Source organism: Ovis aries, chromosome 23 (genome assembly GCF_016772045.2).
Source record: "Ovis aries strain OAR_USU_Benz2616 breed Rambouillet chromosome 23, ARS-UI_Ramb_v3.0, whole genome shotgun sequence".
NCBI lineage: Eukaryota > Metazoa > Chordata > Mammalia > Artiodactyla > Bovidae > Ovis > Ovis aries.
In genome coordinates, this window is record NC_056076.1 from 39,612,132 (window position 1) to 39,637,833 (window position 25,702).

Genomic DNA, 25,702 nt, shown 5'->3' on the forward strand with positions numbered 1-25,702 from the left:
CCCTCAGCCTCCCGGGGTCAACCTGCTCACTCCTTGAAAACCATAACAGGGCTCAGAGTTGTCTTTTTTTTTTTTTTAAGTTTTTTATTTGAGTATAGTTGCTTTATAGTGTGTTAGTTTCTGCTGTACAACAAAGTGAACCCATACACATACATAGTTTGCTGTTTCGTCGCTTAGTCGTGTCCCACTATTTGCGACCCCATGGACTGTAGCCCACCATGCTCCCCTGTCCATGGGATTCTCCAGGCAAGAGTACTGGAGTGGGTTGCCATGCCGTCCTCAACGGGATCTTCCCGACCCAGGGATCGAACACATGTCTCCTGCGGCTTCTGCATTGGCAGGCAAATTCTTTGCCACTAGTGCCACCTGGTAAGCCCGCCGTACACATATATCCCCTCTTTTTGGAATTTCCTTCCCATTCAGGTCACCACAGAGCACTGAGTAGAGTTCCTTGTGCTCTCCAGTAGGTTCTCATCGGTGATCTGTAGTATACATAGTAGTGAGTATATATCCATCCCAATCTCCCAGTTCATCTCACCCTGTCTTCCCCCCTTGATGTCCATGTTTGTTCTCTGGGTCTGAGTCTGTTCAGAAAGTGAAGAACAAATATCGTATATTAATGCATATATGTGGAATCTGGAAAGAAATGGTATAGATGATCTTATTGACAAAGGCGGAGAGTTTTCTTTCACTTTCTTCTCTCGAATAAGCTGCCGTCATGTCCTCCTGGGGTGCTGGCACAAGCAGCATGCCTTCTGGGGTGAAGAGAGATGAAGAGTTTTCTTCGCAGGACCCCTGAGCGGATTTATACCCAGAATTTCTAGGGACCATCAAGGCGTGGTTGTCAGATGTGCATGACTAGGTTCTCACGTGGGGAAAGATGGCTTCCCAGTGGAGGCTCAGGGTTTTCACAGAGGGGTGGATCCTGCCCTGGTGCCAGGCCAGACACGGGTATAACTGGGTAATCTGAGGGCTCGCAAACATCCCCTATTTGAAATGAAATTCTTGTTAATATATTTGGCAACGTGGACTTTGTGAAGTTTCAGTCATACAAAATAAAAATTTTGAGGCTCTCGTGGATAAGGTAGGGTAGAGAGTGACAGTGATTCTCTTAAGTGAAAGGTCTACATGCGTGAGACCATCATGAGCAAAAAGAAACGTGGGGTTTTCTGTCAGCAAGCTTTGAGCGGATGGGTGCTCCTAGAGTGAGCCCTCCTCCAAGGGGGATCAACATGGCGGCCGAGGTCGTCTGAACCTGGAAATTCTCCCTGGATGGGCAGCTTCAGGGTGTCTCTTTTGTGTTTCCCAGCGTTGGCGTAGAGCTGCCAGGATCCCTAAGGAGCCAAGAACCTGGTTATAAGGTCCTTTCCCACTGAGACCCACCTAACCAGACAAGCCTTCCGAGACCCAGACTGGCTTCAGTGAGGAGTGGATTTGGTTCCCAAAGTGCCTGCTGTACTTGACAGTCCCAGATGGTAGTCCTTCTCTTCCAAGAGTGAGGCACGCTGATCACACTGATCCTGAGGGGCACTCATTCAGAACAGAAAGAAGTCAAGTGCTTTCTGTCTTAATGTTCACCCAAAGCTAAGCTTTTTATTTCTTTTCTTTCTTAGTCCTGAATACTTGTGAGGATTCATTATTTTTTCCCCTGAGGAATTAAGTGTAACCACTATCTAGATATTTCCAGATCTAGACTTCAAAAGAAACTCAGGGAAAGATATTTCTTGCTCTTGATATTCTTCTTCTTCTAGTCCCATTCAAATCTGTATGGGGATTTCAAACCTTCATTGTATGGAACAACTCTTTATTTATCTATGTGACTTCTGTGTGGAGAGAATAAACCACCATACAAACAATGCCTGTGTTGCAGAAAACTCACCATCGCTCTGAGCTTGCTGGGTGGGGATGGATGGGCAGACAGGAGCCTGTTCTGATATATATCTTCCAGATAGCGAATGTCCTGTTGTCTCTTGTAAAGGAGCCACACCTGCTTCTCCTTCTGTTTTCATATTCCTTATGTGGGATCTGGGGTTCTTCCCAGGCAGCTTAGTGGTAGAGAGTCCACCTGCCAAGCAGGAGATGTGGGTTTGATCGTGGGTCAGGAAGATCCCCTGGAGAAGAGAATGGTAACCCACTCTGGTATTCTTGCCTGGGGAATTCCATGGACAGAGGAGCCTGGTGGGCTACAGTCCATGGGGTCTCAAAGAATTGGATATGACTGAACAACTGAGCAAAAATGCACAATTCCCATCAGAGAAAAATTTCTTAAAAATTGTTTTTCCTTGTGGTTAAGGTGCTACAGTTTTTTTAAAGGTAAATATTTTATGTGTGTCTCTCCTTGGACCATGCACTCCTTGGGTTATTCCCTCACTACCTAGCACAGTACCATAAAAATGCAATAAATATTTCAGAATGTTCTATATCAGGAGGCTAGGGCAAGACTGCTCTGCACCCTGACCTAACCCAGCCTGGAAGCTCATGGGAGAGGGCCAGGGGCATCTTCTCTCTCTATCTCCCTTCAACTCCCCCACCAGATCACCAAGAAGCCAAGTAATTCCTACCAAGGGAAGCAGAGGATTTTGAAGTTATGAATTAAGTTTTTGCTTCTTTCCATCTGCAGCTTCAAACCCAAATACTGTCTTAGACTCAACTGTTGAGATTATCAGGTCCCAATTTCTTAGTGAAGACAGTAAGCCCCAGAATTAGCAGAGTAAAGAGTCTTAATGTTAAATATAGAGAGGTTTTATATATTGTTATCATTAGATAGCTTTCTGAAATAGGGTGGGAAGGACTGAATTAAATGGAAAGCACCAGAAGAAATGCTTCCCAGGTGATGCAGTGTTAAAGAATCTGACTGCCCCTGCAGAAGCCACAGGAGACATGGGTTTGATTCCTTGGTTAGGAAGATCCCCTGGAGGAGGAAATGGTAGCCTACTCCAGTGTTCTTTCTTGGAGCATCCCATGGACAGAGGAGCCTGGCAGGCCACAGTCCATGGGGTTGCAGAGTCAGACATGACTGAGCAACTGAGCATACACACACGTACACTAGAAGAAACAGACATTAAAATGTAATCACAAAAGACTCATCAAGTCAACCATCTTGAGTTGACTATTAAACAAGGGTTTGACCTATGCGGGTCCACCTACACACGGACTCTTTTCAGTAGTAAATATCAAAGTCCAAACCAAACCACATATATGAAGGGCGGACTCTAAGTCATTGGAGGATTTCTGACTGCGGGGAGAGTCAGTGCCCCCGGCCTCACGTTGTTAAGGGTCAGCTGTACTTGTCTTTCCCCTCCCTGTAGCTCTTCTCAAACTTGCTGAAATTAGAAATATGTATTCACACATACACATACATAAACTTACACGTGCCTGTCTGACCTCTTTCTCCCTTTTTTCCTCCCTTCCCCTTCCCTCCCTCCATCCATCTTTCTTCCTGAATCTTTGGAATATACATAACACAGTCTCTGCCTGTTTGGGTGACAGCCATAGACCATGGAGGAAACATTCTCAGAGCTTATAAAGATGAGGTTTTCTGCTTCCTGAGTTTCTGTTGACTTCTACTGGGGTCGCATGCAGTCACTTCAGTTGTGTCCAGCTCTACCTTTGCGACCCCATTGACTGTAGCCTGTTAGGTTCCTCTATCCATAGGATTCTCTAGGCAAGAATACTAGAGTGGGTTGCCATTTCCATCTCAAGGGGACCTTCCCAATCCAGGGATCAAACCCACATCTCCTGCACTGCAGGTGGTTCTTTACCACTGAGCCACTGGGGGAGACTTTTTTACAAAGCACCTTTGTGTTGAATTGCTATTCCTCAAATAGGGTTTGTGAGGATTTTATTTTTATTATTCTGTTGATTTTATAAGACATTATTTTAACATTACTTAATACTGGGAAGTGGCAATGATATTATCTCATCCGGGTTGTCCAGGCAATTGTCACTGCCTGAAAATAAATAAGAGGGAAATTTGCATAGAAATAAGGGCATAGAGGCAAAAATAATTGCTGTTTTTCATCACCACAAATGAATCAGTTATTAGAACAGGATGAGGAAATAGGAGTCATCACCCCTGATATTGAAGGCATTTGCCTAAAAAGCTAGCATGTTAGAAATTGTAATATTTATGATAGAAATTATCTTAGTGGTTCTGAATACGGACAATTTCAGAGTAGATTTGGGAAAACACCCCAAGGATATCAATGTTTTATTTTATAATTATTTTGGAACAAAATAGAATTTGGTTCCAATGTTTTTATTAAAAAATGAAGGACTCATCTAAGCAAATAGCCATAGCGGTTAAAAACTGTATTTGAAATCTTTTTCAGTGGTTAAATGTATTAAAAAAAAAGTATACGTTTCCCCCCCTCAATGGTAATTTTCTAAAGTTCAGGTCACAATGATGCAAGGAATTTAAGGTAGATGTCCAACAGTATTAAGTATTCATTACATCGTCTGGGTCTTATTTGGCTGGAAGCAAATGGACTTGTTAGGAGCTCGGCCATCTCGCTGAAAAGGGCTGTAACAATCTCACTATGAAGTTTTATAGCATCTACATGTGGCTGGGAAAGAGGAAGTGTCAAGATATTTCATTTCAGCACTTTTTCATAAAAATTCTCTGTTGCTTTCCACCTCTCTAGTTTCTCTGGAGACTCTGAGCCTGCTCCCCACGCCCTTTCACCTTTAAATACCTGGAAGCTTAGATATTCAAAAACCCTGGAGCCACCTCTAGCAAAGTCAGAGATTGTAGGAAGAACAGAGGGAACAGCGAGAGCTTCAAGGCATGTGAGTTTCTGAGTCTACTTGAGCAAATAACATTTCATCAGCATCACTTTCATGTGCGTATCCAGAGTACATGTTGTCTCACCACTTCCTTGCTGCCCAAATTGTTGTCCATAGACCAGCATAGATGCCAAGCAGTTAAGGGACTCGCCCATACCAGAGGATGGAGTAAAACCTGACATCTCTCAAAAGCCCTTGTTGTCTTCTGCCTCTTGGTTACTTTCAAAAGCAGTGTTCCCATTATCCTCTTTGTGTGCCTCTTTTTTCATTTATAAGGCATTTTGCTGCTCCACGAGGCAATTAGGGAGGAAGGCTCTGCAGGGTCGTATTGATCTCCCCTGTTCAGATGTGTAATTAGTTGTTAACACTTCATCATCATCAACGCTTTCTCGGGTTCTCTGTGACCCTTGACTCACGAAGTTCCCAGACCTTTGAATGCTGTGAGTTAATTAGCTTTGCTGTCTGATGTGAGGAGATAAAACATGGAGCCTGGATCTTGACAGGAATATCATGTCTGATAATCACATTACTCTTCACAGGAAGTGAGCTTTATCCGGAACCCGACAGAGAGCTGAGTAGACAAAGCAGTTCTCTTAGGTTCCAGTGGAGAGGCAGGAGGGTTGCAAATTAGTACTAAGAAGTATTACATTTATATACGAATGTAATTTTTTAAAAATTTTATTTGCTTTCATTTTTGGCTGTGCTGGGTCTTCACTGTCATGCAGGCTTTTCTCTAGTTGCAGAGGGTGGGAGCTACTCTTTGTTGCAATGTGAGGGCTGCTCACTGTGGCGGTTTCTCTTGTCGTGGAGCCCGGACTCCAGGGTGCACAGACTCACTAGCTGTGGTGCATGGGCTCAGCTGCTCAGCATGTGGGACCTTCCCAGACCAGAGATCAAACCTGCCTCTCCTGCCTTGGCAGGTGGATTCTTTGGCACTGAGCCGCCAGGGAAGCCCCGAATGTAACTCTTGAATGTTATTCTTATGGAAGGGAAAAGACACTGATCACTGGAAGGAGAGAAGTATTCTGCTGTGTTCCTTTGCATGTGGGATGCAGTCAGGAGGATACACTCAGGCACTAACACACGCCTCTGTCAGTCTCCCTCCAAGGTAGGTCCGACTGTCATCTACTGAATAGCATAGGGCAGGTGACAGTGGGTGACTCACCTGGGACGGGATCCCAGGACCGATTATCAAGAACAGACTCTAACGTGTTCTTTGAATTTAAAGGTGACACTCGGGAGCGAGAGAGAATTCTTCCAGACCTTTCCCCGCTGTGCTCCGATGTAGACACTGCGTGTTCAGCCACAGCTGTGTTTTTAGCATCTCTCACAGTCTGTAGCTCTGTCCCTCTTGGGAAACTTAACGCTTCTGATAAAAAAGAGCCTTGCTCACTTTTTTTGATGAAGACAAACTTCAGTTTGACAACTTGGCTCCACTGGCTTTGTCAGTATACTTCCCATTCCAAAGGGGTCTTTTTTTTTTTAACTGTCTATACCTCTTGTTGCATGCAAACTCAAAGTTTTCCACTCATTGAATGAAAGAACAGACTTATCCAGAGTGATCTGGAGTCTAAAATGCTGGAACCATGCAGGGATAAAGGGTGTTTAAGGCAAATCAACTGGATGCATCTCAGGTGTCATTATGGGTGATTGTGATCTTCATGTAAAATTCCATTTGGCTTTCTGCAACGTCTGATGAAGCTAAGGAGGAAACTGTCATGTGTAGGTCATGTTGTTGTTCAGTCACCAAGTCTTGTCTGACTCTTCATGACCCCATGAACAGAAGCACATCAGGCTTCCGTGTCCCTCACCATCTCCTAGAATTTGCCCAAGTTAATGTCCATTGAGTCAGCGATGCCATCCAACCATCTCATCCTCTATTGCCCCCTTCTCCTTCTGCCATCAATCTTTCCCAGCAACAGAGTCTTTTCCAACGAGTCGTCTCTTGGCATCAGGTGGCCAAAGTATTGGAGCTTCAGCTTCAGCAGCAGTCCTTCCAAAGAGTTTTCAGGGTTGATTTCCTTGTGTGTTTAAGCCATACAACCTTAGGAAAAACAGGCCAGCTGAGGACAAGGTAAGATGCTATATCTGAATGAGGGATGTATTGGCTCGATCCGTGTACACTTGTAGGTTTGGAATGGGTTGGTTAAGAAGAGAAACATCTTGGTGCTCAGTTAGCATTCATCCACTAAAAGTCAAAGGAACAATTTTGGTTTTATTTCCTCCCCCCACTGTCTTTCCCTCCTTGTGGTTTCCACTTCTGGAAATTTCCATGGGAATTTCCCTTTCCCCTCACCTCCCCACTCAGGTGTGCATTACACATGCACACTCCCCTATGGATTCTGGTTGGATGTCGAGAACTTAGAGTATTCTAGAACTCTGCCTTGGGAAACAGACCCATTTATTTTGAATTCCAGTTTTACCACTTAGTGGCCATATGTTCTTGGATCAGCTTTTAAATTTTTTTTTCTGAGCTGTTTTCTCATCTGCAGGATGTGGATAATAATAGCATCTACTCTTGTCGACTTTTTGTGTGAACTGAGATAATGTGTGCAAAATGCTTAGCAACAAACAGGCCTGGCTCACAGAAAGTATTCGACAGACAGTAATGGTTGGTGGTTTCTGCTTATGGTTAATTATTGTTGATGTTCAGTCACTCAGTCATGTCTGACTGTTTGTGACCCCATGGATCACAGCACACCAGGCTTCCCTGTCCTTCACTATCACCTAGAGTTTGCTCAAACTCCTGTGCATTGAGTCAATGGTGCCATCCAACCATCTCATCCTCTGTCACCCCCTTCTCCTACCCTCAATCTTTCCCAGCTTCAGGGTCTTTTCCAATCAGTCGGGTATTTGCATCAGGTGGCCACAGTATTGGAGTTTCAGCTTCAGCATCAGTCCTTCCAATGAACATTCAGGACTGATTTCTTTTAGGATTGACTGATTTGATCTCCTTTTGGTCCAAGGAACTCTCAAGCATCTTTTCCAGAATCACAGTTCAAAAGCATCAATTCTTCAATGCTCAGCCTTTTTTATGATTAATGATTATATTGTTATAATTGTTACTCTCAGGAGGCTAGGAAGCTCAGCCTTCAAAATGTATCTGGAATTCAGCCACATTCACCTGCCTCTTGGCTATAATCCTCATTCAAGGCCCTATGGATTGCCTGTCACTTGGACCTCTGCAGTAAACTTCTGAACTGTCTTCCTGTTCCACACTTTATTTCCCATATACCAGCCAGAGCACTCTTTTTATTAAAGAATTTTTTGATGTGGACCATTTTAAAAGTCTTTATTGAATTTGTTACAATATTCCTTCTATTTTATGTTTTGCTTGTTCTTTTGGGCTGTGAGGCCTATAGGATCTAAGCTCCCTGCCTAGGGGTTGAACCCACATCCCCTGCATTGGAAGGTGAAATCTGAACCACTAGACCACCAGGGAAGTCCCAGCCAGAACAATCTTAACATTTGCTTTCATCAGGTCATATGACTCTCTTGCTAAAGTCTTCATTGCAATAGAAGAAATCCATTCTCCTTCCTAAGCCCTCAGCCCCCTTGTTTCGGCCTCTGTCCACATCTCTCTGTGATGCAGCATTTTGGCCCAGCGATTTGCCGTTGGCACCACACACATGATCTTTTGTCCAGAGAGCTCCTTTCCAGGTCTTTCTATATCTGCATCATCCTACTGTTGACTAATCAGCTCAAGTGCCACCCCATCCATCTCATTAAATAACAGGTTGAACTGTATGAAATCGCTGATTGTTCTTGACCAACACTTGACCTACAAATATGGCAGCTTTACATGCTTCACCCTAATAACTCTCCCCACCACACCTCCGTCACCAAGCTGTCTGTTCAGCCTTTTATTCTACATTTTACTCTGTCAGTGTGCTGACTGCACATCATGCAAGTAGGAATCCATGTCTGGAATGCAAATAGATCCCACCTCCTCTATCAGCTCTTAGAAATGGGCACTACCTGTTGAGGCACCTCGTTGAGAAGGATTCTGAGGTTGCATTCAGACTCAGCTGAAAGAATCCCATGATTGATTAGCAGTAGGATCTTCCTTGGCCGAGGCGTCTGTCATTTCCACTCTGAGGAATTTGTACTTGAGTTTCATCTCTGCAGGTTGGGACAGGGTCTTGGGCCCCTCTTGCTCAAGTCCAAGTTCATGGTGCTCTGCTGTTTCTGTGAAACAGCCATTTCTTTTTACCCATGTACTTTGAAGACTGCGTATTGGTATCCAGTGGCTTGTGTGTAACTGACTTGGAAAACTTCCAACAGTACTTTGCCGCTTGTTGATTTTTTTCAGTTTACCTAAAGACCACAAAAGATTCTAAGTCTCCAGATCATTTTCATATGACCCCTTAAAATTCCTTTTAAAATGAGACATTCTATGCAAGACTGATTTTGTTATTGAGAAGGGTGGGTCAGATACTCTATCCTGCTAGGGCACCAGGAGATTTAAAAAAATTGTTGTTTTCTTAAGCAGCTATGATTGCTTAATAATCTCCAGAAAAGATCCTTAGGCTTCCTAGAATGAAAGGTTTAAGGTATAACCATGGAGAATATACTGTTTCATATTTCCTGTTAGCTAATCACTGTGCTCAATTTCCATCAATGATGGAAAAATGATGCAAAGTGTGTGATTAGATTAAAAGGTGTTTTCAGGGATTAAATCTACCTAAACCTTGAGGCCAATAGACGCCCAATGAAATAGGCTTGGCCTCATTCATCAAGCTCCAGACCTCTGTCTTTAGGATTTATTTTCCCCTTAATTTGATGGCCCTGGAAATAGGGTCCAGGCAAGGTGCTGGTCACGAATGCTGTGGAAACACTGCCTGCCAGATGTGCTCTGATGCCATGTTTTAAACGAGTTCTTCCAGCTCGCTCCTCTGGGCTCCTGTCCAAATGCTGTCTGAACTCGCTTTCACTGGGAGAAGGAGGCAGATGGAAAAACCTGCCTCTCTCCCTCACTGCCCGGCAGGAACTCCTGTCTCAGTCAGATGGCCGTGTTCTCTTCCCCAGCGCCATCCCGTGCCTTCCTTGTTCACCTCCGCTTTGCAAGAAACGTTGCTTCTCTCTCCATCTAAGCTCTCACCTCAATAAGCATTCCGTGTGATCCATCTCAAGTAAACACAGCTCCTCCGTCTTTTTCAGGTTCCTGAGTAATGCTCATTTGTTTAACTGGCTAGAGACCGAAAAACCTTCCCCAGCCAAAAAAAAAAAAAAATCTCCTTTTTCTCTAGACGATCTATTTCCTTTCCATTTACTTTATCCTGCTGTCTTGTCAACGTCTCTTCTATGTTATAATTTAAAGCTATCAAGTCTTAACCTTGGGTTTGGACTTTTTGTGTGTGTGCAGGGGCATATAGGACTTTATCTGGATTCCACGTTCCTGGAAGCGAGGGCAAGGCTCCTGCTTTATATTTCAAAACAGGTAGCAGGCTGCTATGGGCATGGACATTTCTGTGTTAAATAATTGCAGAAGGTAGGAAATAAAGAAGAGAGAGATGCAGTAAGGAATGAGGTGGGGAGGGGAAAAAAAAAACAGAAAGAAAGGCCATGATCAAGCTCCCAGAAGAGAACCGTGCTTGCTTTAAAATAGATGCCAATACGTGCTTGATTCATGCAGAGAAATACTCAGTCCTAACAGTGTCCTAAAGTTACAAATCCAATTCTGTTCTTTCTAGTTCTCTTCATGTCTCTGAATATACAAAGTGTCTGACCAGACTCCACTTCCAAAGTGACAATTCATGAGGATACCAAACAAACTAAAAACAAAGTCAGTAGACCTCCAGAGCTGATGACTCTCAGCCAAGAACAGTGCACCATTTCATACCAACGTGAACCGCATCATTACCGATTTAGAAGACGCTCATCATATTTCACATCTGAGAACGAGGACGTTTTAAAACATGAGATCTTCAGGGCTGAAAATCACAGGTTGATGATCTTTTCGATAGAAACTTATGAATGTATTTATTGAGGAGGGAGAGCCTGTAAAAGTTGTCTAAGTAAAGAAATGTTCTCAATTCTATGAACCAAGCCTCTTTTACTTCTAGTTAGGAGCAAATTGGTGGAATGATATGCTAATGAAAATAGAAATAGAAGCCCCTGCAACACTCAGAATCACTGGATCCAGGACAGATACACAGAATCCAGAGCAGTGTGTGTGTGTGTGTGTGTACATGAACATGTGTACTTTCTGGACTTTAAAAATAGAAGTGCACACCCTCAGGCAGTTTCATTCCTGAGTGGTCCCAGGAGATGTGATTTCAGGAGCACAAGTCAATTCAATGTTCAGTTGAGGGTTCTGCGTGATGTTCTGGAATGTGGCGCATACACTAGAAGTTTACACTCGAGGTATCTATTTATGTGGGCACAGTTGCTACCCCTTCTTCTTTCCAGAGCGGTGTGGTCACACACCCACTGGCAGGTTCCCATTGTACCTGCTCATTTGGAGAAGCAAGATTTTCCCCCTCTAATTACAAAGGTGCTATTTGATTCAGGCAGAAAATTTGTAAAATATATAAGGACACACAGACATATAATCTTACCACCAATACAGATTTGTTGTTTCTCTAGTTTGCATTCTGATGTTTGCTCTTGGATGGTTTTGCAATACAGCATCATGATTTTCATATAATGCTGTTACTGTGTTTCTTAGAAGTAGGTGATATGGCAGGATGTTTTAGCTGATTGTAAACTGGGATTCTGTCTGAATAATTGAAACTCTGGGTGCCTGACACCTAGTGTAATTTCAGGGGCTGATGTAGTTGTGGAAAAGTGTGTCACAGCCCAGGGACAGAGCAGGAGGATAGAGCGGGAAAACAGGGAAGTGGATTCTGCTGGGTGAACTTGATGGAAGCTTTGAAGTGTCGGAAGAATTTCTCTATCCTTAGGTCACAAAATGGTCTATTGAACGGTCTTCTGATTATATCAGAGTTTTTACGTTTTGCTTTTAATCCATCTGAGATCGACTTTGTAAGCGGTATCAGGGAGGGACTCTGTTGTTAATTTCCCTCTTTAGTGAGCTAGTGTTCAGGCGCCATCCATTGAGCAACTCACCCTACCCTGGGTGATCTGTGAGGCCACACTGTCCTCTATGGTGACGCTGTTTATGTGCATGGATCTGCCTCTGAGCAGCTCTCTTTTTATTCTTATCCCCATGTTCATGTTATTATTACCCTGGCTTTCTAATGTCTTAAGAAATCTGCTAGACAAGTTCTTATTCTCCGCCCTTCATTTTCAGAATTGAGCTGGCTATTCTTGGGTTGGTATTCTCGTATAAAGTCTAGTACTAAGTTCACTGAATTAAAAAAAAATGCAGCTGAACTTTTAATAAGGTTATGTCTGATTGGTAGATTAATGAATATGTAGGTTTAACCCATTTATATTTATTGATTACTATACTATTAGGAACTGCTTTTGCCATTCTTTTTCTTGCACTCCATTTTCATTTTCTCTGTTTTATCTCTGTTTTCTCTTTTCCTATTTTCCTGTAGGTAGAGTTTTCTTCTGCTGGTTTAAAAGCTAAATATTCTATTTTTGTCTGTGTGTGTCCTTAACTTAAAACTGTTCATGATTATTTACCCCTATTGATTTTTAAAGACTCAATAGTATCTTTAGTTTCCTGCTCACTAGTAAGTACTGAAGCATGTTTTCATGTACTCCTGGTCTCTCTCACTCCTCCAGCCATCTCTCCTGGCAAGAATTCTAGCTGTGGGATTGTAATGGATGTTCTGTCTTGTTTTCCGTTTTTTTCATTTTTCATCAATGCTTCACCCCTGATGGAGTCCTGTTGATACAGTGGACTGCACAGTGGCTGTTGACTTGTTGGAGAAGGAGCAGGTGGCTCAGGACATCTCAAGGAAGGATGGAGACTAGAACCCCAACTCTTCCCTCATCCCAGTTTCAGTGCTGCCTCCAGTCACCTGCCCCCACATACACCAGTCCAAAACAATCTTCATCATCCCAGGGCTTTTCTCACTTTTTAAAAGTTTCAGAAGCCCATACGTGCTTCCAGCTTCTGTAATTTCTCTAGGGTTGATCCTGGGAAGAAAGCCAGCTTCGGAGGCATTCTGAGTACAGAAATCTGACAGTTCGTATTTCTTTATAGAGCAGGGTACAACTCCTCGAGGAGCTGTATGAGGACACATAGTCCTCATACATAAGACCTGAATGGAACAGAGCCTTCCTCTACTCTGTTTATGGCTGGGAGGACATCAGAGAGGCTGCCCCGAGCGGGGCAGAATTCCTGCCCCAGAGCCCCCATGGCCCCAGTGATGGTGAAGTACCAGCAGGAGAAGAAAGAGATAGGAATGGTTCTGTTTTTTGTTTTTTTGTTTTTGTTTTTGTTTTTTTTTTTTTAAATGAATCTATAAGAAACCTCTTGGAAATTCCCTCTAAAAACTGGGGGAAGTGTGACGAGGGTGAGTGGGTGGGCGCAGATGGATGTTCCCCCTGGAATTCTGCCGCTGTGTAGGCGGGGGCCATCCAGCCTGTGGAATGTGACTATTGTTCTGTCCTTAGCGCGGGTGTGTACACTAGGTGTGTTCTAGTGACGTCTCTCCATCACTCTCCTCCCTCCCTCCAACCTCCTGGAACTGGATTGCAGGCTCCAAGAACTGCAGGATGCTTTACGGTTTGTTGACTATTATGTCCCCAGGTCTGACTCAGTGCTCGGTACAGAAGCATATGTGCTCAGTAAGCGTTTGCTGAAATTGTCCAGAAATAGAAGTTTATCTTTACTAAATGTGTGCTCCTGTCAGTCCTGTATCAGAAGGCCTGTTTTCCCAAAGTACTGCCAGCACAGGTTATTATTATTATTCTTTATACATATGGAAAACTAAATAGATACAAAATGAGAGCTCATGTTTTTAATTGGCATTTTTCTAATTACCATTGCCATGGAATGTTTATCACAAGTTTAGTTTTCATCTGCACCACTTCTATTGTGAATTTCTTGTTTATTTTCTTTTGTCCGTTTTTTCGTAGCATGGTCATTCTTTCCTCCTGATTCTAAGAACTCTTTCTAGAAAGGGAACAATCCTCTGTTATACATTTATATTTGAAAAGTTATTTTTCCCCTGCTGTTTGACTTTCAATTTTGTTTTTTGATAAAGGTAAGTTTTTATACTATTGTATCTATCAAATATTTCCTCTATAGTTATGCTCCACTATACTTTCTTGAATTAATCTTTGAACTTTCTTTCTCTTTCTTTCTTTCCTTCTTCCCTCCCTTCCTTCCTTTTCTTTCTTTTCCTCTCTCTCTCTGTCTCTTTCTGTTTTTCTTTTTGTTAATATTTAACACTCAAAACTGTTTTACCTTATTTTAACTATTTGTTAACCAATTATTCTGGCACCATTTTTCTTGGGCATCATTTCCCCCATCAACTTGAAATTTCAGTTTTATTCTGGTCTAAGTACAACAAATTAAAACACAATTTTTAAAGAGGAAATGAAAGTACAGAAAGAATACACATCTATCCTCAGTGATGGGAGGAGGCTTTGAAGTTAAGCAGGCTGACTCAACAGCTGGCATTCTTTATTGAAATTAGAGAATATTGTTGGAATGAACTAATTTATAGCTTGCCATGAGAAATTTCCAGAACAGAATAAACACACTCATACAAACAGGACAGTATACAATATTCAGTTCAACAAATGGAACTCCCTGCTTTGCCCGTTTTTTAAGCTATTTGCACGTTCCTCTCATATGTAAGTCGCTCAGTCATGTCCGACTCTTTGCGACCCCATGGACTATAGCCCACCTGCCAGGCTCCTCTGTCGACGAGATTCTCCAGGCAAGCACACTGGAGTGGGTTGCTGTGCTCTCCTCTAGGGAATCTTCCCAACCCAGGGATTGAAGCTCTGCAGTGTGTGCATTTCTTACCACCGCAGCAGTTGTGTGACGATCCATTTCTAAACGACTTGCCTGAAACAGACAAACTATAGTTACAGCCACTGGGTAAAACAAAGCATCTGAGCAAAGTACTTCAGAATTTAGAGCAGGTTCAAAGAAAAAGTAGTAAGAGTTGGTGACAGTATGTTGAGGTTGTAATTTGCAGTAGAAATGCAGGTTCCCAGGGTGGCCCTGGACCCACTCTGATGGGAAAGGGTCACCGATCGCACTCAGGTTAACACAGCTCAGTTCAAAGCCACTGCCTCCTGAAGGTCACAGAGTTTGGAATGACTCACGTCCTGGTAGCACCTTGACCAAAACCAAGTGAACGATTGTGTTTATTTAAAACAGCCTCAGGACTTCCCTCATGGCACAGTGGTAAAGAATCCGCCTGCTGATGCAGGGGAGACAGGTTCAATCCTTGATCTGGGAAGATTGCACCTGCCACGGAGCAGCTAAGCCCACGCACCACAACTACTGAGCCTGTGCTCTTAAGCCTGGGAACCGCAGCTCCTGAAGCCCTCCCTCCTGGAGCCTGTGCCGCACAAAAAGAGAAGGCACCACAATGAGAAGCCTGCGCACCAACCTAGAGAGCAGGCCCCAGTGATGCAGCAGGAGCAAAGCCTGTGCGGCAACAAGGACTCTGGACAGCCGCAAATGAGTAAGTAAGTAATTTAGACAGCAGCCTCGGACAGCTGTCCTGCCGGAGCCAGGGTACCAGCCCGGGAAGCCCCAGACGCGGCATCCAGCAGCGCTCAGTCACCCTTGATAAGGCCAGGTGTGAGGCTGCCAGCGCCTCACGTACTTCATAGCCCTTCCTTACCCAAGATGTGGCCTCCATTAGCATGAACAATGGGCTGGCTCACAGATGAGGGACCCTGGAGCCAGAAGGCCAAAGGCAAGAGGCTCTCTCCCATCAGCCCATTAGCACAGGGCAGGGGTCTGCTCATCATTGATCTGTTGGTCCCAGAGGGAGTGATACTCTGGGCAGATGGTGCCACTGATACACCCTGAGGGCTATAGGACACCTGAGGCCCCGACCAGGCACTCACCCCAGCAGGGCGCACTCAGAGCCTGGGTGGAGGGCAGTGGAGACTACAGCAGCGTCACAGAGACGCATACTTGCCTGGGGTGCTGGCCTGCACATCTGCATGGCGAGTCTTGCCCTGTTCCCTCATAGAGCAGGCTGTGCGGTAGAGAACCAGTGCCAGTAAAGACTCAGACCTGAAAGAACAGGGTCAGAACTGCTGATCCCAACCCTAGGGTCCAGAGGGAAGGGTCTTGTGTGGACATCACACTGCCGCGGGCAGCAAAGCCTAAAAAACTCCACTCGGCAAGTGTTCACACTTGTGGCTCCGGGGGGCGGGGAGCTCAGCTGATCTGCTGTAGCGGAGAGAGGCCCCTGTCCTGGACTCCACTCAGTTCCCCCCTCCCCACCTATAAGAGCAGCATTCTGAGGAGGGTTCACCACTGGTGAGAGAGTGAAGCCTGTGGGTTCATCTCTCAGTGCTTATGGTTTTGCTGCCTACGGATGTCCTATGGGCTCACCAATTCCATCCTCCCCCCAAACATCTGGGTCACTTCTGGGCCCTTCTCTTAGCCCTCCCATCTTCTCTGAACCTCCCCGTCCCCCCGCACCGCCCCCCATCCGGGCCATCTGTTTGGACTTCTTCTTGCTGTTGTGATGGAATGATTTGGGTGGGAGGAAGTGGAAAGTGGGCAGCGGGGCCTCCTAGTGTCCACATGGGGCTTGGACTCAGTGCGGTCCTTTGCCCTTGGTCTCCTTGCTGCCTGTCTGGGGGGCGTCTGCCTCTGTAATCACACTGATGTTCAGCACTGGGTTCATCACACTGATGATGAACACACTGATGATGAACACACTGATGATGAACACACTGATGATGAACACACTGACAACTAGCAGGGTCATCATGAGCTGAAAGAAGGGAAACAATCCCCAGAAAGATCACTGACAAAGAGCACAGGCTGTGGCTGTCCACTACTGAACCCTAGGCAACGATCCTAGGCAAAGCCTCGTTAAATCAAGTGTTTGGAGAGACGACCTGCTTTGGTGCGGGTGTCTCACACCACAGTCCCTGCTCGCCCAGGGTCAGCCCGGCTGTCATCAGACTTCTCCCGGAAGGCTCTGAGCATGTATTTGTCAGTCTGATTGGCTGTGACTAAAGGCGCAAACTCCTTTCCCTCCTTCCTTCTGTTATTCATGCAACAACCGCATGTGTACCATGTCTAGGTTGTGGGTATGGGCAAAGTCTCTTCAGTCGACAACTCCTTGCGACGCTATGGACTGTAGCCCGCCAGATTCCTCTGTCCATGGGATTCTCCAGGCAAGAACACTGAAGTGGGTTGCCATGCCCTCCTCCAGGGATCTTCCCAACCCAGGGATCGAACCCACGTCATCTGTGTCTCCTGCATTGCAGGCAGGTTCTTTACTACTGAGCCATGGGGGAAGCTCCAGAGGTGATGCATGTTAACTAAACTTACTGTGGCAATCATCCTGCAATACATATAGACATCAAATCATTACCTTATAAGCCTTAAACTTACATAATAAGTCAATTAGATCTCAATCAAGCTGGAAACAAAATAAAAACAAACAAAACCATCTGGACCAAAAGATAGAGGTGCTATATCTTTAGTTTTAAAAAAAGCAGTCTTGTAGAGAAAAAAACTCTATGTTCTTGAAAAATATTCAAATAAGTGCATACCTATTGTTCTTAAACTGGATGCAGTCTTAATTAGTTATGAGAATTTGCTAGTGAAGTGACATACAGCCTATCAGTGGGGAGGACAGCTTGAAAATTAGGAGATGTTGAATTACTCTTCTGTTTCAGATCAACAGTTCCAAGACCTACTAGAAAAGAAGACAAATCTGAAATTTTGTATATAGAATAAAATTAAAAAAAATAAAGACAAAACCATCGTCTGAAGGATTTGTTAAGTCACAGAGTTCTGGTCCCCACCCCACCCCCCGCACGGGATTCTGATGAAGCAGGTCTGGGTGGAGCCTGGGAATTTGCATTTTCAACAAATTCCCTGCGGCCCTGATGCTGGTGGCCTGGTGCCCACATCTTGAGAATCACTGATCTGAATGCTGAGTCCTGAGGACAGTGAAGATTTGTCTTATTTGGGTTACTTTCTCGAGAGCTGAAAACAGAGGCAAAGTTTCCAGGGCCAAGAGTGTGTTTGGGAGATAATACCAGGAAGCCCTGGGAGGGGAACAAGGATGGGAGGGAATAAAGGGTAGAAAGTGAAAGGGAGGAAGAGAAGGGAGACTGCCCTGGGGAGCACCTGCCGCCATCTGGAGTAAAATCCCTCTGAGGAGTCTTGGGAGACAGTGCTTATGATGCCTTTGGGTTCTCGCAATGGGGATGGCCTGGCATTACTTCTGCCAGAAACTGGTCCAGGGCTTTCTCTGTCCTGCACTTGTGGCCCACCCAGACTCTGGCTCAGGGGATGGCCACCTGGAGACCACCAACTGGTGCCTCAAGTGTGGGTCAGGACTGCCTGGACCCAGATGACCTGGCAGGGCGCTGACAGGCATTGCCGTGACAGCCTTCTAGGAGCTGATGTTCTACTTGGGGAAATAAACGATCCAGGCCGGAATTTTAAAAATAATTCCAGCAGAGAACACCAATATTTTAAAATAAATTGCCATGTTAAAAACTGCCCTATTTCGGGACAACGGATTGGGTGTGTGTGTGTGTGTGTATGTGCTCAAGCCCTTGAATTCTCTGGGAAAGAAAGCCACCTGCCTTTGGCTCTAGTCTCTTCAGGTAGAGACTGGCCACCATGGAAACAGGGTACCTGCTTCCAAAATTAGGACAGAAACCTTGGCGCCCTCCCAACACACCTCGCTGACCACGCACTTCTCCACCTTCTCTGCCATCACCACCACCAGTTCAGCTACACACAGACACACGTGCACTCATGGCCACTGGGCTCCGTCTTCTCCAGCCCCCGTCTCTGTGGCTAATCAGAGGCTCCCAGTCCTGCCCTCCCCGCACCCAGGGAACTGGCCTTTAAATGCCCTGAAAAAAAGTGAAAGTGCTAGTCGCTCAGTCATGTCTAACTACAGCCCGCCAGGTTCCTCTGTCTGTGGGATTCTCCAGGCATCCCTGGCAAGAATACAGGAGTGGGTAGCCACTCCCTTTTCCAGGGGATGTTTCTGACTCAGGGATCGAACCCACATCTCTTATGTCTCCTGCATCGGCAGGTGGGTTCTTTACCATCTGAGCTGCCTGGGAAGCTCTTTGAATGCCCCAGCTTTCCCCTTTTCCCTCTCACCCTCTTTGATGCAAACCTGCTCTGAGGTGGGGTGGGGGTGGGGAGCTCAGACACGGGTGTTAGGTTGAACTAAACCTTCAGTTTGTGCAACTCGGGACTGTGTAACCTCCAGACAAGTTCCTTGGCTTCTTAAACTTCAAATTTCTCATCGTCAAATGGGGAGAATAATTCCCTCTTTGTGGAGTTGCCGCTGCAAGGGTTAAATGCCTTGGACTTGCTAATGAAAGTGAAAGTGACTCAGTCATGTCCGACTCTTTGCAACTCCCTGGACTATACAGGCTATGGAATTGTGTTTGCTAAATCCTAGCCCCTAATATTGAGCCAGTTTCTCAGAGTTGTTGTAAGGGTTAAATAACCCCATGCCTAGGAAGGGACCAACAGTTTCAAGCTCACAGAAGGCACTTGAGAAACAGCAGGTGTTATTAATAACTGTTAACTCTGCAGAAACAGTTGTAGACTGTTTGCCCATAGCTGGATGATTCTGATCCTAAAAGGCGCCAGTGCTCTTGGAGGTGGGCTTCCCTGGTGGCTCAGCAATAAAGAATCCACCTGCGGTGCAGGAGAGGCGGGAGACTTGAGTTCGATCCCTGGTTCAGGAAGATCCTCTGGAGGAGGAAAATGGCAACCCACACCAGTATTCTTGCCTGGAGAATCCCATGGACAGAAGTACCTGGAGGGCTACAGTCCATAGGGTCGCAAAGAGTCAGACACGACTTAGCAACTGGGCATGCACGCTCTTGGAGGTTACCGAGGCCCCACAAGGCATGGCTTGCTTCTACCCGTGGCCCAGAGCACATGGGCAGTGTTAGATGGCCTTCTGATGCATGGGCCAGAACCCCAGCACCCTCGTCACCACCACTGCCCTGCCTGCAGATAGTAATTCCTTGTTCATAAGAAACACACTTTGGCTTTATGAACGTGCATTAGAGCACGCCTTCTGGAATTAAATCAACATTTGACTGTCTTTGCAGACCATGAAATTGCTCACATTTTAATCTACTTGTTATATTAAGAAAAGAAGCTTCTGATTTAATAGGTTCCACAAAAGTAAGTAATTCACAAACATGTTTTCAAACTCTTTGAAGGCAGATGAAAGAATGGAATGATGTGCTAGCAAAACCCTGCCAAGTCACAGCGTGGGGATTCAGGGCGGGGAGATGAGCAGCCAGCACCCTGCCCCCATCCCAGCAGGCTGGCTGTGTAATTGACTGCTCTGTGAAGCCAAGGCTCCTCTTGAGGGGCTGCGGTGTCAGGCTCCTGTCCCTCGAGGGACACAGTATCAGTTCCTCCTGCTCCTGGGAGAAACACCCAGCTGTCCCCAAATATGCAGCTACAAATATCTACGTTCCAACCCCTTTCCCAACACCAGATTAGAGACTTCCTGTAACTACATTACAACATCCAGAATGAGGAGGTATTATCGTGTTCTTCATGTATCTTCCTGTATCTTGTCATATAGCAGAAATATGATTGCCATCTGCCAAGTGGCTGGAGGCTTCTGCTCTCAGAGAGCCATGCAGAGCCCACCCACAGGTGCAGGGAGAGGTGATGGATGGGGTGGGTGGGGGAGGGGTTTAGGCTTCTCTGCCTCCTGGAAATGACTGCACAGGATGGCCTAAGAATTTGTTTAAGGGAATTTGTTCACTGCCAAAGAGAATCTCAAATTTACTTTTAAGATATAATTTGCAAATATCAAGTGCACACACCTGAACAATATAGCTTGATGAGTTTTGTACCTGTCTGGTCAGTCTTCATCCAAGTCAATATTTAGAATACGTCCATCACCTCAGAAAGTTCTCTTAGGGTCCTTTTCTGCTAATATTATGATCCCACCCTTGCAGGAGTCACTATTTCACCACTGACCTCTGAAATTCTTGATCTGTGGGGTTATATAGCATATGTTTTCTCATATATATGGTTTCCTTCATTTAAAATAATATTCCTCAGATTAACTCATGCTCTTGTATGAAATAATAGTTCCCTCTTTTTTTGCAGCTGCAGAGTATTCAATTGTAGGGATCAACCATAGTTTGTTTATTCATTCACCACTTGACAGACATTAGCCTGTTTTTAATTTTTGGCTCTTATGAATAGATCTGACGCATCTGATGTGAATATTCTCAGATAAGTCTTTTTTGGAAGGGTCATTCATTCTCATTTCTCTTGAGTCTATATCTGCGAGTGGTCTTGCTGGGTCATATGGCAAGTTTCGGATGAATTCTCTTTTTTATTTTTTTGGTTTTCCTGAATGATTACACCATTTTACACGTCACCAGTGATGCCTGGATGATTCTGGCTACTCCACCTCCTTGGCAAATAGAGTCCACCTTTTTCAAAGGTCAGTTAACAACCTCTTTCCTATGTTACTCCCTGTGCCTGCAGAAAATGCTTGCCACTCATGGAGAACCTCTGATATAACTATCAGATATTTTCATTTTAAGTGTCACAACAACCCTACCAAGTAGGTATCTTATTTTCCATTTGCAGAGGAAGCAAGTTAAACAATGGCTCACTAAGCCTGCCAGGGCACCACACTAGGGTCCAGTCTGTACACTCCCAGCTCTAGTGGGGAAGGGAGGCGAGGGGAGAGGCAACGGGACCCTCAAAGCACCTGTTGTTTAGTTGCTCAGTCATGTGTAACTCTTTTGAGACTCCATCGACTGTAGCCCACCAGGCTCCTCTGTCCATGGGATTTCCCAGGCAAGGATACTGGAGCAGGTTGCCATTCCCTTCTCCAAGGGATCCTCCCGATCCAAGGATTGAACCCATGGCTTCTGCACTCATAGGGGTATTTTTTACCATCTGAGCCACCAGGGAAGCCCCAAAGCACCCTGTACCTTCCTCCTAAACTTTCTGTTCTGGGGCTGGGGCTATGGCATGAGGACTCATTTAAAACCTGTTTCTAAAGTGGTTTGGCCTCATTTCACTCTGGAGTCAAATATCAAAGAGGTAACCTGACTGATACAATTCTTACATCACTTACATCCCTTATTCTTTTTAATCTGATTGAACACAGATTTCCGTTTCTAAGATCACGCTAAAATGAGTTTTGCCACTGTGGGAGATAACTAACAAAAAAAAAGTGAGACGACTTTATGTAAAAATCCCTGGAGAATTCGCAGCCTGGTGATTCTGCAGCTTTGGTTTTCCCCAACTGCTGACAAGAGCCGGGCTGAGGGCTGTGGGCTGGTGGGTGAGGAAGGCTAGGGTTTCCCTAAATCAAGAGTTCTAGTCCAGGTTGGGTAGTAGGGATCACTTCCTGAAAATGGTATGTTAGTCAGGGTTCTCCAGAGAAACAGAACCAACACAGGAGATACATGGAGGTTATTATAAGGAATTGGCTCACAAGATGATGCAGGCGGGTAGTCTGCTGTCTGTGACTGGAGCCTGGGAAAACCAACGCTGGAATTCAAGGCTGCATCTGGAGGCCTGAGGACCAGGGGGCGATGGAGCGAGTCCCTGTCCAAGGGTAGGAGAGGACCGATGTCCCAGGTCATGGAGGCCTGCCGAGAAGGGGCCAATTCTCGCTTCCTCCATCTTTTGTTTATTTCAAGGATAGGATATAACCCCCCACATCAGGGAAGCCAGATGTGCTTCCAGAAGCCACATCTGCTCTCCAGAATCCACTGATTCAACTGCTAACGTCCTTCAGAGACACCCCCACAGACACACCCAGAAATAGAAATAGAAATAGAAATAGACACCTGGACATCGCTTGGCCCAGTGAATTTGATAAAAAAATTAACCATCACAAATAGAATCTGCAGCAGCTATGACCTGAGCAGGCACTGTTACTGTTCTAGGGCAAATAGGAAGAATATTTGTGTTTGATCAATAAAACATATGACACCATTCCTTTCTAAGTTGGGACAGGGCAGGAGACTATCTGACTTTTCTTCATCAGCCACTAGGCACCAGGTTCTTATACATAGCCTCTCATTTAATCTTTACTCTGGCCCTGACGGGAGGGGTTTTGTCTTCATTTTTTTCAGATGACGAAGTCAAGCCTCAGAGAGGTTAAGTAAATTGCCCAGGGTCACACAGCAAGGGCAGAGCAGCTGTTTCACTCAGATGTGCTTCACTTCAAAACCAGAACTCAGTCTATTATACTATGCCATCTCTCCAAAAGAGATATTTCTATAACACATTTAGATTGCTATTTGTTTTAAAAAATAACAAGTCTTTTTGCAGCATGCTTGGGGCTGGTGCATGGGGATGACCCAGAAAGATGTTATGGGGAGGGAGGTGGGAGGGGGGATCATGTTTGGGAATGCATGTAAGAATTAAAGATTTTAAAATTTAAAAAATAAAAAAACTAAAATTAAAAAAATAAAAAAATAAAAACCAAAATTTCCTCTAATGGACAATATGAATCAATGTTGTAAAAACTTATACTCAGTACTCTCTGGACCATATTCATTATTTTATGTGGTATTTTCATCTATAGAAGAGCATGAGTCCATAGACTCAAAAACCTGGAATACAGTATTAATTAGAAAATAAATCAAATAGCTGTTCACTAAGATTCTAAATGAAAAACAAAATCTCCAATGGTCTGGCCTCCAACTCAAGACCAATGAGTGAGACCCCCTTTATCCCTCAACAGCAAATTACAAAATGAAAATGGAAAGACATTTTTTTAAAGATTTTTTTTGACGTGCACCATTTTTAAAGTCTTCATTGAATTTGTTACAATATTGCTTCTGTTTATGTCTTGGTTTTTTGGCCCCCAGGGCATGTAGGGTCTTAACTCCCTGATCAGGGATGGAACCTGCACTCTCTGTGGGGGAAGGCGAAGTCTTAACCACTGGACCGCTAGAGAAATCCCTGAAAAGACTTATTTCTAAATCTGAGCTCCTAGAATGTATAAGAATTTGCCCACATCTGGTTTCTATACTTTCCAAATCTCCATGAATCACCTTACCATCAGCATTCAGGAAGGATGGCCAAGATTGACTACCCAACTGTCTGTCCTCAGAGGAAGATTCTACTATGTTTACAAAGATAGAGGAATGGAGTAGCTTATTTGAGAAATGGTTTCAATCACAAGGATTGAAGCTGAAACGATATCTTATATGTAACTCTTGGTATCATAGAACATGGAATTAATCCAAATATCCCACTGCCCAAACATTTCTCTTAATCAAGGTTCTGCTGTGTCCCCAGACTTTCTGGTTTTATTTGTTTTTCTTCTTTAAATCAAAAGCGTCATTCTGGTGGCACAACAAATAGAGAAGAAAAGGCTGAGACAGGCTGTGAACTGAGCAGACCCAGGCCCAGAAGCCAATGGTCCTACCAATCAGCGTGGAGGGGCAGACGTGTGTGCTAAGTTGCTCAGATGTGCCTGACTCTTGCGACCCCATGGACGGTAGCCTGCTGGGCTCCTCTGTCTGTGAAATTCTCCAGGCAAAAATACCAGAGTGGGTTGCCGTGCCCTCCTCCAGGGGATCTTCCCGACCCAGGGATTGAAACTGAGTCTCTTACGTCTCCTGCATTGGCAGGCAGATTCTTTACCACTGGTGCCACCTGGATGGGAGAAGCCAGATGCAGTACCAAGTACCCTCTCAAAATTATTTACCTACTTGCACTAACTCTTTTACACTGGGAAAGGTGTGCTCACATTTCTTTGCAGAAAGCCATCAGAAATGCTTCCCTTGTCATGGAGGAGGGCACAGAGGAGGCTGCCCGTTCACCCCGCTGCCAGCACACCCTCCGGGGAGTCCAGTCTGAGATTTTGCTCCTCAGGGGTTAGCTGTGTGGTTTCTGAGATGGCCCTTTGTTTCATTACAATCTGAGGCGCTCAGTTTACTCATTTCTAGTTGGTTAAGTGCAGGAGGTGTTTTCGTTCAAGTCTCCTGAGGAACAAAAGCAGAAACAAGGAAATAGGAATTGGGTGGACCCCAGGCACCAAAACCAAACAGAATCCAGAGCATCCAGACTTCCGGCATGTGTGTGGTTCAGTGAGACACTGACCGGGCAGTGTCCTTGGAATAATTAAAATGCCTGGTTCATTATACTCCTTTTGAAGAGAATTCTCGTAGGGACAAGTACAACTATTTCATCCTGTCTTTCTGGCCACATAATTTAGGAGGTCCTGAAACAGTGAGTTACTGAATCTCTCATGGCAAATTCAACAAAGCCATAAATATTCTTTGAGTGCCTACTGTGCACCAGACTACCCACTGGGACTTGGACAGCAGACAACACAGGGTCGCAAACCTTCAGTGACCCACCCGAGATGCTGCTGGTCTGAGCCCACTAGTCCTGCAGAGGCGACCTTGCAGAGACCTTGGCCCCAAGCAGTGGCTGCAGAGCGTCACACAAAGCTCACTCACAAGCTCCTCATGGGGCAGTTAGCAAGGTTGTGACAGATGAAGAGTGGATGGCAGAAGACCATTTTCTGGACGTGGATAAAAATGAACGCTGGTTACCATGCGGGAAGCCAGGGCTCTCGGCCCCATGCGTAGCAGTGTGAGTTAGCACAGGGAACTATACCCAATCTCTGGGGAAAAAGCCATAATGGAAAAGATTACTTTCAAAAAGGAATGTATATATGTGTGTTGCTGAGTCATTTTACTGTATAGCAGAGGTTGGCACAAGATTGTTAATCAACTATACTGTAATAAAAAAAATTTTCCACACTAAAACAAAAAATTAGTACAGCCCTTTGGACACGTATGCCCGAGAGCTTTGTGCAAGCATAGG